This window comes from Phascolarctos cinereus, unplaced genomic scaffold (genome assembly GCF_003287225.1).
Source record: "Phascolarctos cinereus isolate Bilbo 61053 unplaced genomic scaffold, phaCin_HiC Scaffold_3;HRSCAF=262, whole genome shotgun sequence".
Taxonomy (NCBI): domain Eukaryota; kingdom Metazoa; phylum Chordata; class Mammalia; order Diprotodontia; family Phascolarctidae; genus Phascolarctos; species Phascolarctos cinereus.
The window spans coordinates 65,135,495-65,153,459 of record NW_027555736.1 but is presented as its reverse complement, the minus strand read 5'-3'; the positions used below and the strand labels follow the sequence as shown (position 1 = coordinate 65,153,459).

Here is a 17,965-nt window from a genome sequence, read left to right as displayed (position 1 = left end):
ATTTTTAAAGACTGGTAACAAAATGAAAGGCAGCTTGGAGTCATTGTTCCAACTCTAGCCTTGAAGCCAAGGAGACCTGGGTTCAAGTTCTGACTTTGACATATGCTAGGTATGTGACCCTGGGTAGGTCACTAAAACTCTCAGTGATCTAGACCAGAAGTGTCAAACTCTCAGCCCGCTGGCCTCAAAAAGCAAAACTCCTGAATGTGGCCTTGGAAAGATTAAAAAGTAATTGGGAAATGTTTAACAAAATAAAAATATAATGCAAGGTGGAGAATATTACTTTGCGGTTTTCTTAGACAATATGCAGCCCTGGGGCAGTTAGGTGGCAGTGGATAGTAAACTGGGCCTGAAGTCAGGAAGACTCATCTTCCTGAGTTCAAATCTGGCCTCGTACTCTTACTAGGCAAGTCATATAACTCTGTTTGCCTCAGTTTCCTCACCTGTGAAATGAGCTGGAGAAGTAAATGGCAAACTGCTCCAGTATCTTTACCAAGAAAACACCAAATGGGGTCACGAAGAGTCAGACACGGCTTAAATGACTGAACAACAACATGCAATATTCTGCTATCTGTATGAATGCAAAGATAAGGAATGCAACATTCCCTACTCTCAAGTATCTTACATTATAGCAGGGATGAGACCTACATATGTAAGCACATGCAGGATAAATAGAAACAAGAATAAATACAAGGCAGGAGGGCAATATTAGCTTGGAAGATGAGGAATATCTTTGAGCAGAAAATGCTTCAGACCATTATTGATTTAATTTTTTTTTTAGAAACAGAAGGGATTTTATAGATCATTCATTCGTAATCCCTCACTTTACAGATGAAGAAACTGACATCCAAAGATTAAACAATTCATCTAAGGTTACACAGTGAATCAGTAAAGAACAGAATTTGAACTTGGGTCTCCAAGGATTTTTCCACTCTACTACATTACTTCTCACATGAGCCTACCCAAAGGATCCCTTCTGTCCTAGGAATTCTCTCTGCACACTCTCTTAGGAAAACTCATCCATTTCAAGTTTCCAGTATCACCTCTGTGCAGATTAATCTCTTATCGCACCTTTCTTTCTGACCTCCAAGCTCCTTCTCACATCCCACATGCACATGGCTTGTCACCCCTTAGAAATGTTGCCTGCCCCCAAACTGGAACTCAAAAGGATCAGAAAGAACAAGAGAAAGGGGATAGAAGATGAGACGCAAGTGGGTGTAACTTTGCTGAACTATTTTGCTATTTGATGTTGTCTTTTTTTGTAAAGCTCAGTGTTGATGTGACTCAGAGAAAATTAATGACAAATTATTCTAATCAATAGAACCGCACATGCTCTGCTCTATATTGCTTATTGTCTGAAGAATTTCTATACTTATATAAAAAGCTTTAAAGTGCTCCCATCCAAATAATGACCTGAATCAAATTTGTTCAAATTATGAAAACTGAAAAAATCACAGGCTGAAGTGCTATGGATGAAAATATTAGCGACATCAAGTGATAACATAACAACTTAGAGATAAGCAGTGCGTCTCCTGTGAAGCGCAGGGATTCGACTGGAACAGCAATTTAATTCCGTTTTTATTTTTCTATGAATATCAAGCAAACACCTTTATCCAGTGACTGACTCTGTATCCAAAATAACCCTGTACACAGGAAATCTATGAGGCCTTTTTTGGAGCCCAGTTGTAGGTAGATCAAGAAGACAAAATCTTTTTCGGAGGGATAAGTTATGAAATCTTTAAGGAGATGTCATGACTACATCATATATTATGGTAACCACCTTATTTTCAAATTTAATTTTGTTTTAATTAAACTCCTGATTCCATATGGATTCTATGAATTTTAAGTTTTCAACATCTAGTCCATTCTCTCCTCTTATTGGGATCTCTTCATATTTACATGATGAAAGCTAAGTGGTAGTGGTTAGAACACTGGGCCTGGAGCCAGGAAGACCTGAGTTACTAGTTGTGTGACATGGGGCAAATTGCAACCTTTGTCTGTCTCAGTTTTCTTAAGTGTAAAAAGTGAATAATAATAGTACTTACATTTGAGGTTGTCAGAAGGATGAAATGACATTTGTAAAGTGCTTAGCTGTGGCTGGTACACAACACACACTTAATAAATGCTTGTTTCCTTTCTATGAGGAAGAAGAAGCTGGTAGTAAAGTAGACAGAGCACTTAGCCTGGAGTCAGGAAGATCTGAATTCGAAACCAAACTCAGACACTTACTAGCTGTATGACCCTGGCTAAGTCACTTAATCTTGGTTTGACTCAGTTTACTCAACTATAAAATTGTAGTGATATTAAAACCTACCTCTCAGAGTTATTATAATTAAGTGAGATTTTTTGAAAGAATTTGGAATATAGCAGGTACTGTAGAAATCCTTATTTCCTTTCTTTCTTTTTTTTCCTTCCTTCATAATCTTCCTTCCATATCTCAGAAATCTTTTATTTCAATAGTGCACAGATTTAATTGGCTAATCACTAAATATGTATTGAGTTTATTCTATTGGTGAAAGTACCATATACATGCATAAATATGGAAAAAATACAAGGTAACTTCAGGGGAAACTTGGGAATATTAGAAAAGGCTTCAAGTAGTAGGTTGCATCTGAGCTGATATTTGAAGGAAACTAGGGATTCTTAGACTATAGGTGATGAAAGCATGTGCCCAAGAATGGGGCACAGCCATTGCAAAGATCTGGAGGTAGGGGTATGATTATTTTATGCAAGGAACAAAGATAAACTCAGTTGAGTTGGACAACATAACTGAAGTAATGTATAACACCTGGAAAGGGTATGTTGGAGTCAGTTTTCTCTGTACCAGTGCAGATCACAATCCTTCCATACCTTAGTACAGATTTTGATAGGTATGGGGACTGGTGCTGTTATTTCATTGGTATAAGGAACTTCCGTGTGAGGAAACTCCCTCTACAAATTCAGGCTTGTACCCTTTTTTTTTTTCAGTTGATAGCATAGCTGCCTGGAGCATGGAAAATTTCCAACATATAAGAAAGAAAGGACTTGAATGCAGCTCTTCTCAGCTTTAAGGCTGGTTCTCTATCCCAACACACTGCTTCTCTTTCATAGCAACAACAAATCATTGTCAACCTGGCAATGAGGTTTTCTGAACTTATCAAGGATATCCTTGGATAACAGACACACAGTGGATCATCATGGCCCGTACTCAGAATATAATGCCTGTTGTTTGTCCCTCCCCATTCATGCTACAGAAAGCAGCAAACAGACAAAATTTGGCTAGAAAGTAGTGCGAGAAAGTGAGAAGAAATGTAACTAAAGAAGAAAGGTATGGTGGTCAAGCTCAAGGTCATATAAAAGGATGCCAAGATGATAAGATGGCAGTACTTATCAGTGCCAGCTAGGTTGTTAACATAGGCCATGATAGATACAGGGATTTCTTAGAGTTCATGACATGCATAGAAAGACTGTCTAAGAGGCTAGTAGTCTAACCCAGAGCATTCACAACCAAGAAAATACCACAAGCAGCCAGAATGAAATAATTCAAGTACCAAGGAGCCACAGTCAGGACTACACAGAATTTAATAGTCATCACATAAAGAAACAGAAAACATGAAATACAATATCACAGAAGGCAAAGAATCTAGGTTCACAGCCACGCCAAATTTAGCCATCAAAACTGAGTATAATACCACTAAGGGAAAAAATGAGTTTTTAATGAAATAGAAGACTTTTAAGAATTCCTTATGAATGGAACAGAGTGTGTAGAAATTTTGAAGTACAAACACAAAATATAAAAATGTTAACATGATCAAACAATCTGAAAGGACTAAATGAAGATAAACTACTTACATTCTAATGTGTATAACCTCTGAATGCCGTCATCATCATGGATCATAGAGGGAGTCTAATTAGACACAAGGCCTGGAATTGGTTCTGTTATATACTGATGACCTTAAAATAAGAATGGAAAACTAGGGAAGAGGAGGAGGAAAGGGAGAGGAATTTTCTAGAAAAATTATCTTGCATAATTAGCTATCCAGAGTAAAAGACTATACAATCAAGAAGGAAGAGTTGGGGGGAATAGCTAGCCCTTGAACTCAATTTTTATCTGAAATGGTCAAAAGAAGGAAAAATAAACATAGAATTAGATACAAAAATACATTTAATTTAATAGGGAAATGGGAGGGGAAAGGGAAAAGGGAGAATGGGAATTTAAGGGGAGAGTAGAATACAGGAAGGATCATCCTAAGCAAAACAAACTCTAAGTATGTAGAAAAACACAGCTTTTTTTTTCAGTAACAAAGAATTGGAAACTGCTGTTATTGTTCAGTCATTTTCACCTCTTCATGACGCCATTTGGGTTTTCTTACTAAAGGAATTGGAGCAGCTTGCCATTTTTTTCTCCAGCTCATTTTACAGATGAAGAAACTGAGGCCAAGAGGGTTAAGTGACTAGCCAAAGGTCACACAGCTAGTAAGTGTCTGAGGCCAAATTTGAAGTCATGAAGATGAGTCTTCCTGACTCCAGGCTTGGCGCTCTACCTACTGTGCCACAACAACAACAAAGAAATAATGAGTGGGATAGTTTCCGAAAAACAACAAAACCAAATGAAAACTGGGAAGACATGTATGAATTAATACAGAGGAAAGTAAATAGAACCAGGAGAACATTTTGTATAATGACAATGTTATATATTTATATAATTATATACATTTATATGATTACACATATTTATATAATGACAATGGCATTATAAAGTCAAACAACTCTGTAAAAACTTGGGAACTCACTGTGAACATTTTTATGACTAATCACAATTCTAGAAAATTACTCACCTCCTGATAGTGAAATGAAAGACTCAAAGCGCAAAATAAGACTTTTTTTGTTGGTGGACATGGCCAATGTGAAAATTTGATTATATTAATTACATGTTTCTAACAGAAGTTCTATGCACCTTTCTTTCTCAAAGTGAGGGGGGGGTGAGAAGGATTTTTAGTGATTCAAAAAAAAGTTCAATTAAACAATAAAATATGGATGTGTCACTCAAAAAAGCATTCATTCAATACTGACTATAAGCCAGGCATTGTGCTGTGCACCAGGGACACAAAGAGAGACTGAATATGGTCCCACCTCTCAAGAAACTCACATTCTAATGGTGGAGAAAATATATAAATAAGTATGTAATAAAAGACCTAGAGCAGACAGACAGGATTTTCTCAGAAGGAAAGCATTAGCAGGAGGTAGGGGGGCGAGGTGTCCTTCTGCAGAAGTAGGATTGGAGCAGAGTTTTAAAGGGGGCTTAGAGGCAGAGATAAGAAGAGAGAGCATTACAGACATGGGGGACAGCAAGTTAAAAGGCATGGAGTGAGTAGATGGAGGGAATTTCAACAAAGGACCACATGACAATGTAAACAAATTGCAAAAAAAATATTAGTCTCCAATTCTGACATGGTTGAGTCTCTTTTAATGATCACGTCCTTGAAGACAGAGACAGTAGGAGTGGATCTTCATCCTGACTTCCACCACAACTCTGAACTGTAGTCCTTATTCCTTACTGTTAACACCATATGCATATTTTGGGTATCTGACCTTCCACCACCGTTTAACTCCCAATAAAGTGACCTGATAATGGAAAGGTGAAAAGGTAAGCATTTCCCCCCAAAACTACAGAGAATATACCATTGCACTTAGTCCATTTTCCCATTAATTATAGTCTGGTTTTTGGATAACCTGAAGTAAAATTTGGTAATCTCTGCTAGTGTCCCAACCTCAGTATGTATCTTCTCCTCTTTGAACTGAAGTAGAGAATATTTGTCAAATTTCCTAAATGTTCCGTCTTCCCAGTCAAAGTAATTAAAAACATATAGGCAGATGTGGTTAATGGGGAGCTTCAGGTTGATCTGGCAATGGATGGTAGCCTCAAGGTTCTAGGGGCAGATCTGGCCCATCTGCAAGGAAGGTAAGGCCATCATAGCAGCTGAGGCAACAACCATCATTGTGGGATTCCCACATACCCAGATCCTTTTTGCTGAATGAGTTCTGTTCAGTGGCTTCCCCTTGATACTCCCTGGTGGTTAGTAAAGCCTTTCCAACTCCTCAGGTCCTACTAAAGCCTACGTTCTGCTAGCATAACCTTAAGAATCAAGAGTCATCAATGAAAGTCACCTCATTGATGAGACATGGGGCAGGATTTTATTGGAGGATATTTGTCTTAGGGAGTAAAACAAACAAACCAAACCATTAACCATGACAAAAACCAACAACAACATAAGCTGATAAATCAGATTCTACATTCCAATTCTCATGATCAATGGAAACAATTATCATTGTTGAGACATGCCTTATGAGGTGAAAGACCAAGGATCAAAGGCTTTAAGACAGAGCTCTATCAGTTTGGCAAGTAACTGAATAAAAATAGGAAAATAAATGACATGCTCAAATGACTTTACCGTTAACTTCTCCCATGCAGCAAAAGTGCATTGTCTACTGTAATAGCTGGCATTTATATGGAAATGAGGATGGCTCAGGGATAGAATGCATTATTACTTTCTGCTAGAATATACTGACCCTGTCCTCTGAGCTGCTAGGAACTCTAGTCCTATATGAATGTGGCTCTGAGTAAGTTTACAATAAAGAAAATTGCAAGTGTTCTCACACATGTGCGAATCTCCACACATATGTGCTTATACAATTCCCATGTATTCTCAACATATATGAATCAAGTCAGAATTGTATGTGGAAAGATGAATGCAACTGGGGTCAAAATTCTACCTCTTCTATCACAAAGTCCCTTTGTGACGTTGAGAAAGCTACCTCAATTCAATTTTATTCAATGTGTATGTATTGAGTACCTACTTAGTCCCAGGCACTAAGTTATACAAATGCAACAGGTTTCTGGTCTCATGCTTCCAACTCTCACTTGTACATAGCAGGGCAGATGATTGCAATTCCCTTTAGGATTCTAGGTATAACCTTGAGGGAATGAGGTGGAAAATACTATGGCTTCTGAGTCCCTCTCAGTATTCTCCCCATTATCAATCAGAATCAATTGAATGTTATTTGCTTTTAGAAAAGGGATTTAGTGAGAAGATGCAAGAGCAGTAATTACAAAGAAGCAAACATTCTGCCCAAACTGCAGGCGTATTCTCCCTTTGCATATACAAAATTGTTGCCTCAGCTACTATGATGACCTTGCCTTCCGTCAGATGGTGCAGATCTACCCTAGAACCTTGAGGCTACCATTCATAGTCAGATCAGCCTGAAGCTCCCTGTTAACCATCTGCCTATATGTTTCTTACTACTGTGACTGGAAGGTAGAATGTACTCAAACTCAAAATACAAAGGTAGTGAGGCACATAGGTAGAGAATGGACGGAGTCACGGGGAAGCACCAAATGCCTGGCCCTGCCTTTGTGGAGCCTTTATGAATGTCACCTTAAGTATAGCCTTATTGAAGTAGCTAGGTAGTACAACGAATAGAGTGCTAATCCTGGTGTGGAGAACACCTGAGTTCAAATCAAGCCTCAGACATGCGTTTTCTGTGTAACTTTAGGCAAATCACTTAATCTCAGTTTCCTCATCTTTAAAATGGGGATAATCTGAATCCTAAATCCCTAAATCTCAGGCATATTATGAAGATCAAATGAAATTGCATTTGTAAAGCACTTTGTAAAATTTTAAACACTATGTAAGTACTAGCTAATACCATTACTATTTTTGGGCTCCAAGTGTCAGTGCCTTTCTCTAGGTCATAGCCTGCCCTTCTCTCTTCAGTCAATCCATAAATACTTTTTCAGCACCTATCATGTCCCTGAAACTGCCACTATCAGTCTCGAGCAACTGATATCCCTCATCCATCTGCCAGCTTTCCCTCTGTTGGAAGCAAAACCATTTGGGAGGTGACTGCCACTGCTGCTTGTTGCCAGTGGGATCTTGCGTGATTCTGATGGATCTTCAGACTCAGTAGTTGCTGCTTGAATGATTCCATCCCAAGAACTTGATCACCTAAGATCTGGGGAGAATACATACAAAGCAAATAGAGAGAGGCTCTGTGTTCATGTTGAGGAATAAAGAATGCAGCTTGTGGCCCCTTCCCCACCCAGGTGCTTACAGAAATTCTTACCTCATTCAGGGCCAGGAAGGACAATAATGAGAGATTCACCGTCATGTCTCTTGTATGCCATTTCAGTTCTAAAGTGCATCCTTGTCATTGCTTCTTCAAGCTCTGTAGCCAAGCAGAGGATTTTTCATCATCATACTGTACCCACCCTTCAATAAGTCATCTCTGAATCCTCAAGGTTTCATTTGCTAGATTGAAAGCAGACGGGAAATATCTCCACATGTTCTGTATAACCTACCAGGAAGGGCAAATATGAGCAGGCTCTAAGGACTAGGCCAATCATCTAATTATACAAAGATGAAAGAGAACAGTGTCTACTCTCAACAAGCTTACGTTACAGGGAAAAACAACATGTGCCAGATAAATATATATATGAATTATATAAAGAAAATACAAAGCAATTTTGGAGGGGAGTGAGGAGTGAGGAAGAGTACTAGGAACCAGGAGCATCAGAAAAGGTCTGCTGTAGAAAGTAGCCACTAATTTGTTCAGTGAAGAAGCCAAAGCAAAGGTTAGAAAAGAAAACATTCCAAGTTTGGGGGAGAGACAGGATAAAGACATGGGAGCAACAGATGCCATGTCATTTATGTAGAGGTGTGCTGGAGTCAGCTATTACTTACTCAAGATAGTTAATTATAAAATTTTCAATAGTAGCCTTTATGCCTTGGAGATTGGCAGATGCAATAATCACTCACTTTGGAAATGGTTAGCTGCCTCTGGAGGAAAGTAGTCTTCTGTCCCAAAGCCTGGGAACACATAAGGAGAGAGAAGTCTGAGAGAGTAGGCTTCTAATCCGCATCTTCAGCTAACCCTCCAGGTTAGCTGAAGTCTCCAGGAGAGAAGGTTTCTGGACATCTGCAAAGGCCCATGTGTGGATTACACTCTACCAAATCAACCTTTTCTCAAACACTTGACTTAGGATTTGAGGACTAATTATTTGAATTTCTTATTTAACAAAAAAAAATGCTGATTTGAAATCCAAGATCTGTGTTTGCATACTTGTGATGTTTTCCTTGAGTCCTTATTTTCTGTGTGACCTTACTAAAATCATTTAATTTCTCTGGGACTCAGTTTCCTCAGTGAAAAATGAGAGATTGGTCCAGATGACCAAGAAATCTCTGTTAGCTCTAAAATGATCATCTGGTGATATATCCCTTGTGGCTAAGATTCTGTTTTTGTCTACTTCCCCCTTCACTGGTTGTTCACTGCCTGTATCAAGACCTCATAATACAAGCTCCATGTCCCTGCTGGCTCTTTCTATATTTTTCTCCCTGTTCAACTCTTCCTTAAGCCTGTGTTAGCTGTACTCTGTACTCTGACTTACCTATTTACTTTTAAGAGCTATTATATCTGAGCACTTTTCCTCAAATATTCCTTTAATCTGCCTGTCTTATTTAAAATCTGAACATATAAGACCTTTTTTAAAAAAAAAAGTCTCTACAAGGGATAAAACTCCTTCTATAATCTTCCCAAGTGACAGAGGCAGGGATAGCAGCCAGTATTGTCCTTTTCAGACCATTCTAAGGACTAGTATTGGCTAGGAAACCTGATCTTATTCACACCTCATTGCTGATGTGCCAGGGGCTCTGAGAATACCACAGATGGCCTGACAATCAAGTAGGAATAATTATAAAGAGATGATATCTGAATGCTTAGGAAGAGCACAGCTATAATACTACTGGACACTGTTATAATATATTCTTGAATGAATGGAAGGGGGAACTTAGGCCTACAGATAACCACATTGAACATGAAATGGGCATTTTTGTTTCAAAAAAGGATTGCATATAATGATAATACTGGAATTCAACAAATTTGTCTTTACTTTTCAAGTGTTCTCCAAAGGAATTCATATTGAAGGGTTTTTGCCTGTCATGCAACCCTTCCCTGATCAAGATTCTTTAGAAATGCCAGGAGGCCACCACCTTTAGCTATGGGCATGTGTGAGGTGAGGTATAGAGCTCTTAAAAATTCAGCAGCCATGTAGGAAGCTCAAGCTGCATTCACCTTGGCATCAGAGGACTGATCAGTAACCTCAAATTCAATCTTCCTTTCCTTATCCAAATTAAGTACTGGGAAGTTTTTCAATTTTACAACTGTTCTCAAACATTTGCAAATAAGGAGTATCAGGCTTTTTCTTCCTAGGAGGTTTATTGAGGAATGATAAAGCTGGATGCAGGTAATGTTAGCTGGGAGGAAAGATGCTGCAATGGCAGCATCAATTTCTAACTTCTCAGACCTCTCCCAGTAAGAAAAAATATACCTACTTTTCAGTAGAAGCCTACACCACAGCCTTCAAACATCCTGCAAAGATTACTATTTGCATGGAAAAAATGAGATTACTGAATGACTGTCTCAGTCTCAACTGTATCCCACCTTGTGAAAAAACACTTTTAATGACTTTAATTCCACCCCACCCCATCATACTGGCAGCTGTCTTTTTCTGATCCGTCCCACTCTTACTTAAAGGCAACAGTATTTAAAAAAAAAGTGTGTGTTTTTTTCCCTTTCCATGGTACCTATGTTTCATCAATCTGGTTGACTGTTTTCTGATAACTTTTCTGTGCTCTCCACTCCTACCCTTAATATTTTTTTGATAATCTGTGTTCAATTTTGCTAAGTAAAGTTTCCCATCAAGGCATCTTCAGGGTGGGTTGATTATTCTGCCCTCTTATAAAACCAGTCAGAATTAGAGAGGAATTACATGACCAGCTATCATCCTTTCCAGTGGTTTATTAATTATTAACTTTCCCTCCTTCTCTTACATTATAGGATAAATTCAGAATTAAATTTTAAATCACTAGGGATCTGTGAGACAGCATTGTTTCTAGATCAACTCTGCTTAGCACCTCCATCCTTTCTCTATTTTCAGTATGCATAGGAAACCAAATGAAGACTAAAAAAAGTCATGCTGTCATGTAATGTATGTGGGTGCATTTGGTGGGGGAGGGAAGGTGAGTGGGAAGCAGGAAATGGACAGATTTATATCCACATAATGTCTAGAAGAAAAACAATATAGAATGGTAAGGCAGCAAGAATTGTCCTTTCAGAATAAATAGTAATTTTTCATAGTTTCATAATCCATGAACCCAGGTCCTTGAGGTCACCTGATGTCATTAAATTCTTTCATCTCTGAAAAAGAAAAGAACAAAATTTGAGTTGCCAAAGTAATTAAGACGGGTGTGTGACAACTCTGAGTTTCTCTAGCAAAGAGTTAAAAGTACAGTCAGTTTTGGATTAGAGGATCAGAGTTTTAGAACTGGTAGGGATTTTAGAAGCAATCTAATACAACCAATTCCAGTTTTACAGATAAGTAAATTGGACTGAAGAGGTTAAGTATGCCTCTACTTCCTGTTTAGTAATTTCAGTTCCTGAAATAATAGGGATAGGTATTTCTGTGGAGGCAAGTAGTACAATGAATCAATCCAATTAAAATAATTGGCTACTTGAATTCAAGGTATAATTCTAGGTGGTAGGAATATCAAAATAAAAAAAAAAAGAATGGTCCTTGCTCTACAGATGTGTACACTCTACTGGAGATAATGTAAAGCACCCGAGTTTCCTAGGGAGGTCAGCTCATTTGCATACTGATGTATAAAACTGCTGTTGAAAATGAGGAATATGGGGGGCAGCTAGGTAGCTCAGTGGATAGAGCACTGGCCCTGGATTCAGGAGGACCTGAGTTCAAATTTGGCCTCAGACACGTAATACTTACTAGCTGTGTGACCCTGGGCAAGTCACTTAACCCCATTGCCTAGCCAAAAAGAAAATGAGGAATATGTCATCTAGCCTTCTACCTGATTGGTCTGGAATAGAAAGAAGTTGAGATTACTACAATTTGATCACGAATGCCTCATCTTATAAAAATCAGGAAATCCTCTTAACCCTCAACTGAATTGTAAGTATCTTAATGGTACTTACCATTTCTTTCTTTCTTGCAAGGCAATCAGGGTTAAGTAACTTGCCCAGGATCACATAGCTAGTAAGTGTCAAGTGTCTGAGGTCACATTTGAATTCAGGAACTCCTGACCCCAGGGCAAATGCTTTATCTACTGCACCACCTAACTGTCCCTTGGGATCATTTCTTAGAGAGAATCAGAATTTCATAGGGGAAAGGAGCCTCTAGTCCAAAGGATCTATTCTACAAAATAATTGGTAAATGGTAAATAATTGCAAGTATTCATTCCTAAAGCATATACTATTTTCTCACAATGAAATGTAAACCCTTTGAGAGCAAGGACTGTCTCATTTTTGTCTCTGTGTTACCAGAGGCTAGTGCAATGCCTAACATATAATAGCCACCTAATAAATGCTTTATTAATTGAATCAAGTCCTTGTGTGAGAGTATCTGGTATACTGGGAAAAACACCAATTCCATAGTCCACGGACCTGGATTCAAACCTCTCTTCTGACACTGATTATCCGTGTGTTAATTACTTAAACTCTCTAGGCCTCAGTTTCCCCAAGTGTAAGATGAGAGAATTGAATATATATTGGTGTCTGCTTTTCCTAACATCTCTAGATATCAGGATCCTCTACAATCCTTCATAGTCCTTTAGGACTTTGAGGATTTATAATTCATCACTGTAGGAACTTCTGCCAGCTATGTTAATCATGTCTTCTCAAAGACTTAGTAGATTGTCTGTGAGAGTTATAGACAAGAAAGCTTGGTGTGATTTTAAAAGAACTGAATTTGAAATAAGAGAGACTGGGGTTCACATTCTATTTCTTCTACTTACTACCTGTGTGACTTTGGATAAGTCTTTCCAACTCCTTGGGACTCAATTTCTCATCTATAAAATGAGGCGGTTAGGCCAAATGATATCCAAGGACCCTTCCAGCTCTAAATCTGTGATCCATGATCTATAACCAAATCTGATGATGAGTCATTCCAAACTAGGTTAGTTTGGTTCATGGAAACAGGCCTTTATTCACTCCATCATTGAGCCTATCTGAGAAGCCTTTCATATTTGGTAGAATCTGCTATAGCTGGCATTACTGTGGCAAAACATTGGTGAATAATCATCAAGGTAGGATTTTAGTAGGGTTTGTACATTAAAAGCTCAATAAATATTTGTTAATTTGTTGATGGGTTGATCCTTGTGCATGCTGACACATACCTCAGAGCAATATATGCCTCTGCTGATTCCAAAGAGTTTTGAGACTCATGTTCCTTCCACAGTTATACTTGCTCAAAGGTTAAATAGATTGAAGCAATAAGGTGCAAAGAGTTAAAATCAAAACTAGGTTACTCTTTCTTCCCAGAATGCATGGCCCTCAGCTTCCACAATGACATCTTTTCTGCAGAGTAGCCAGATCTACTGCTGAGCAAAATACAACAATAATGAGGGACTAGAAATCCACAGCCCCATGTGCTGTTTTGTTAAGTTCATTAGTCAACATAGGTTGTCAAGCCTTGCACTGCCTGAAACCTCACCACTGGGGAGACACATGCTGCCTCCTCTCTTTTTCATCTTCTGAGGCCTAAATTGGAGTACATTTACAGTGTTCTATACAGGCTAAAGATTCCAGGAGCTCTGCTGAGTCTTTTTTTTTTTTTAAGAAAGAATTTTGTCCTCTCCATTTCAGGGTCTGGGGATGCTGTTTTCCTTGACATGTGTTGCAACAACCTCCACTCATTTCCTCAAAGGTATGGAAGCTGGCTATTATCTGCCTTGCCTCCAAACAATATAGAACTCCTGTGGATGAAATTACAGGTCTTTGGAATACTGGAATAACTGCACCAAGTTCCAACCATACCATGAGGCATTAAAGGGGGACCCGAGTTCAAATCCTTACTCTCCTATGGACACTTTGGAACGGCCTCGCACAAGATGCATCTCTGAGCCTCAGTTACTGCTACACCTTGAGTGCATCAGCCTAGATGACTTCTATTGTCCCTTTCAGATAAAAATCCCTGATGCTATGAAGTGTGCTAATATCCTTTCTCCTCTCCTGCCATGGAGATGTGTGTTACTTGGCAAGACTGCTTAAAACGGGAATTAAACACCCAGAGAATAACTTGCACATCTTAGAGTTAGGGTGCTGACAAGTACTTTGTAATTTTCAGTGATATAGCAGGGAGAGAAAAGTGCTATAAGAATAATTATTGTTTAACTGTTAGAGAGCCTACACTTTTTCCTCATAATTACCATTTTCACTGACAATTGTGATACAAAGCTTTGATTGAATAGATCTGTCTCCATTTAAAACTGTTAATTATGGTGACTTTATCACTTGATAAACTTCCTAAAACCTTAGCTGAACTTACATAGGTCTGCAATTGCAGGGTCTGTGCTATGTCAAAATCTGGAATTTTAGCTTTGAGTATCTTCAGTATTCCTTCCTTGTTACAAGTTTGCTGGTAGCCTTGAATGAAGCATTAAGAAGCCCACTAATTGCACTTTGAGTGAGAATAATTGCATGCATATTTCTCCATCTTGTGAACACTCACAAATGGGCTTTGATTCTTTAAATTGGTCTTTTAATGCTGACCTCTCTTTATGTTCTGGTCTTCTTATCTCAGGAATAAAGAATTATTACTCCCCAGTTCAGAGAAGATAAATGATTTCTTGTTGGTTCAACAAGTCCCCAGCTTTTTATTTCCCTCTATAGAACTTCAGCCTTCTCAGCAAGCACTTAGTTTATTTCCTTCTCTCAACTACATTAGTCCACCTTGATCTTTCCCTCCCTAACCTCCTATGGAACTTATCATTTATACCACTCATTGTGGTACTCAATACATGCCACCAGTCAATGTTATTTGACTGCCTATGACTTATCTCCCCAACTATAATTTAAATTGTTGAAAAGAAAATATTGTACATCCAGGTCTTGAAGAGTACTGATGACAAATCATATGATATAGTCACATCTATTTGAATTTTCACTATTTGAAAGTTCAAAAGTTGGTAAATGGTTCCAGCCCAATGGAAAAAAAAACAGTGAAAATTCTAATAAAGTGACCATTTCAGGGGATTCAATATTTGCACTAATCAGGACCCATGTAGCTATTTATCTCATGTCTCTGCATCCTCTGTATCCTCCTAATACAATTATGTACCCATAAACTGAAGCACATCAGCTTCCTACTAAATACTAGCTAGATAGGATTAAATTAAACTGGCTACTATTCAGTCATTTTCTCTCATTGAGGCATGCTTTCAATAATGGAATGCCATATAACAATCAACTGAAAGAACTGGGGAGGTTTATTCTGGAGAAGAAAATACTTAGGGTAGATATAATAGTTATCTTCAGGTATTTGAAAGGGTATCGTCTTACATGGTGTATTTGTTAGAACATTAAAATTTGAGTCCTGAGTCCTGAGTTTGACTCCTTGGGCAAGATACTTAAACTTGGTTTCTTCTTTTAAATGATGATGAAGAGGTTGGACTAGATGACATCTCCAATCCTTTCTAGCTTTAGATAAATGATCTTAGGAGCTATGGAAGAATAGTTTGGCATATTCTGCTTGGTACCAGAGCATACAACAAATAGTAATTCTTAGAAGTTCTAGGTTTATTGTAAGGGATAAGGGGAGCATTTCTAACATTTAGCTCTATCTCAAAGCAGATTGGATGTTTCAGGACCCTGTAGATATCCCTCACTTGAGGATTTAAATCCAAGGATGGCTGACCATCCATCAGGTATTCATAGAATGAATTCTTGTTGATGTATGGATCTTTGATTTTCTGTCCAGCTTTGAGATGATATAATATGTTAATTTGTTCATTTAAGAACTATGATGAAGATCCCACAAAAAAATTTCCTTGTAACTTGAGCAAATGAATTATATACATTGTAAGAGACAGAAAATGTCAAGTGGATGACCTTGCAGCCTTAATGTGTAAAGCTTAATAAACCCGTTTACATGACTTAGGAAACTCAGCTGCTGCTGTGCATCTCATTTGAGAAGATGGACTGTCAGCAGAAGGTGAGAGGACCTGACAAATCAAAGTAGTTTAGAGCTGAGCATATGGCCACTGACTTGGACGACTTACACGGTTAAATCCTTTCTCCTTCTCAAGCAATGTCGAAAACAACAGTGGAAAAGCAAGAAAGAGGAGAAAACAGGATTATTCCTCAGACTTTACTTTTTTAATTCCTTGGTGACAAGGAACATGTAGCTCTTAGATCTCTTCATAACCTTGTCTCTTCTTACCTTTCTAATACTGCACCTCACTCCCCTCCATGCACTCTCTACTCCTGTGACACAGATCTCCTTCAGTGATTCTGACTCAGGACACTCTATCAGTTAAATTTGAATCTTTTCACTGGTTGTCCCCTATGTCTGGAACTCTCTCCATACTCATTTTTACTTCATGGTGTAAAAAAGTTTTGAAGCATGCCCAGATTACCTCACATGGAGGCAGCAATGTGGGAAAAACTAAGAACTTGCTTCTGGGAGAAGACATTTCCCTACCAATTTGGTGGTGAGATGGGGTAGCTTTGTTTCATTGACTGCATAGTCAGAACAGGTTGCATATTTAAAGCTACCAGACTGAGACACTCTCACTTTTTCCCAAGGCACCTAGAAAAGGTGAAAATTGTAAAAATTGTATGCCACTGTTAAGTACTTCTTAAATGGAATGGTGGTACAGGAGCTACCTAGAATTTTGTGAACACCATTGGCTGAAGTGTGTGTAATATGTGTATGTGTATGTATATATATATATTAAGATATACATACATACATACATACATACATACATACATATATTATAATACACACACATACATCTTATTTGTTTTTTTCTATCTGCATGCCATCTTTCCCATTAGAATGTGAGCTCCTCGAGGGTAGAGACTATGTTTTCATTTTTCTTTGTATCCCCAGTGTTTCACACAGTGCCTGAAAATAGTAGGTACTTAATAAATGACTGTTGACTTGATCTAACAATGTTGATCTTTTTGCTTCATCAAGTAATTTTGCTAATCCAAAGATGAGGCTCATGAAAAACTGAAAAAAAGGGATCAATTAAACCTACAAATGTCAGCTTTCATAGTGGTACGATGAATCACGTGGTTGTACTCCATGAACATGAACTCTGGATCAGGTCTTTCACAATCTGATCTTCTTATAGCATACCTTTCTGCTGAAATTATCTTTATGGAACACATGAACTCTGGTCATCATGAGGGTATTATCATGGAGTTCAAGAGATGAGTCAGGGAAAGACCATAGGATCATAGTTTTACAGTTTGAAGATATTTCAGAGGTCATCTTGTCCAACCTCTTCATTTCACAAATGAGCACACTGAGGGAAAGAAATAAAAGGACTTACTCAAAACCACATAGCCATTAAATAGGAGAAATTTAAATTGAACTCAAATCTTAAACTTAAAATGCAAAAGTTATCTTGCAAAAGTTAATTGAACTGTTATGCTGGCATCACTGTTCCTGTAACCATTGCTGCATTTTTCAATGTGTCTAAAGATAATGACAGAGAGACAGAGACAGAGTGTTGAGGCTTGCATGTAGAGTCGTATCTATCATTTTCATGAGCTCAAATTAAACTCTCTAGTTTATCTTTGCATTTTCTCTTGGGATATTCTGCAATTATTACCCTAACAGCATTCTAGTTTGTGAAAGGTATGGACAAATAGACCATGTTTGCATTTTTTTAAACTTACCTATAAAGTCTTTCTTATACCTTGTTTCTTATACCTTGCTCTTATACCTTTCCTCAGCTACCCTATATTACCATGAGAAGCTCTGAGGCAGAAAGGATGGAGAGCTAGCCTTGCAAAAACAAGAACTCCTTCAGGACCTGCCCCTGGCAGATGATGGCTGTAGGACTGTGGGCAAGTCACTAAAATTCTCAGTGCTCTAGGTAAGTCTCTAAGTTTCCAAGAAAGGATT

The 17,965-nt window shown here is 38.2% G+C and overlaps 1 pseudogene; it reads right to left on the bottom strand.

The window, feature by feature from the left end:
• LOC110215382 (nucleophosmin pseudogene) overlaps positions 1-8,148 on the bottom strand; it is a 63,087-nt pseudogene extending 54,939 nt beyond the window's left edge.
• Positions 8,149-17,965: the final 9,817 nt, after the last annotated feature.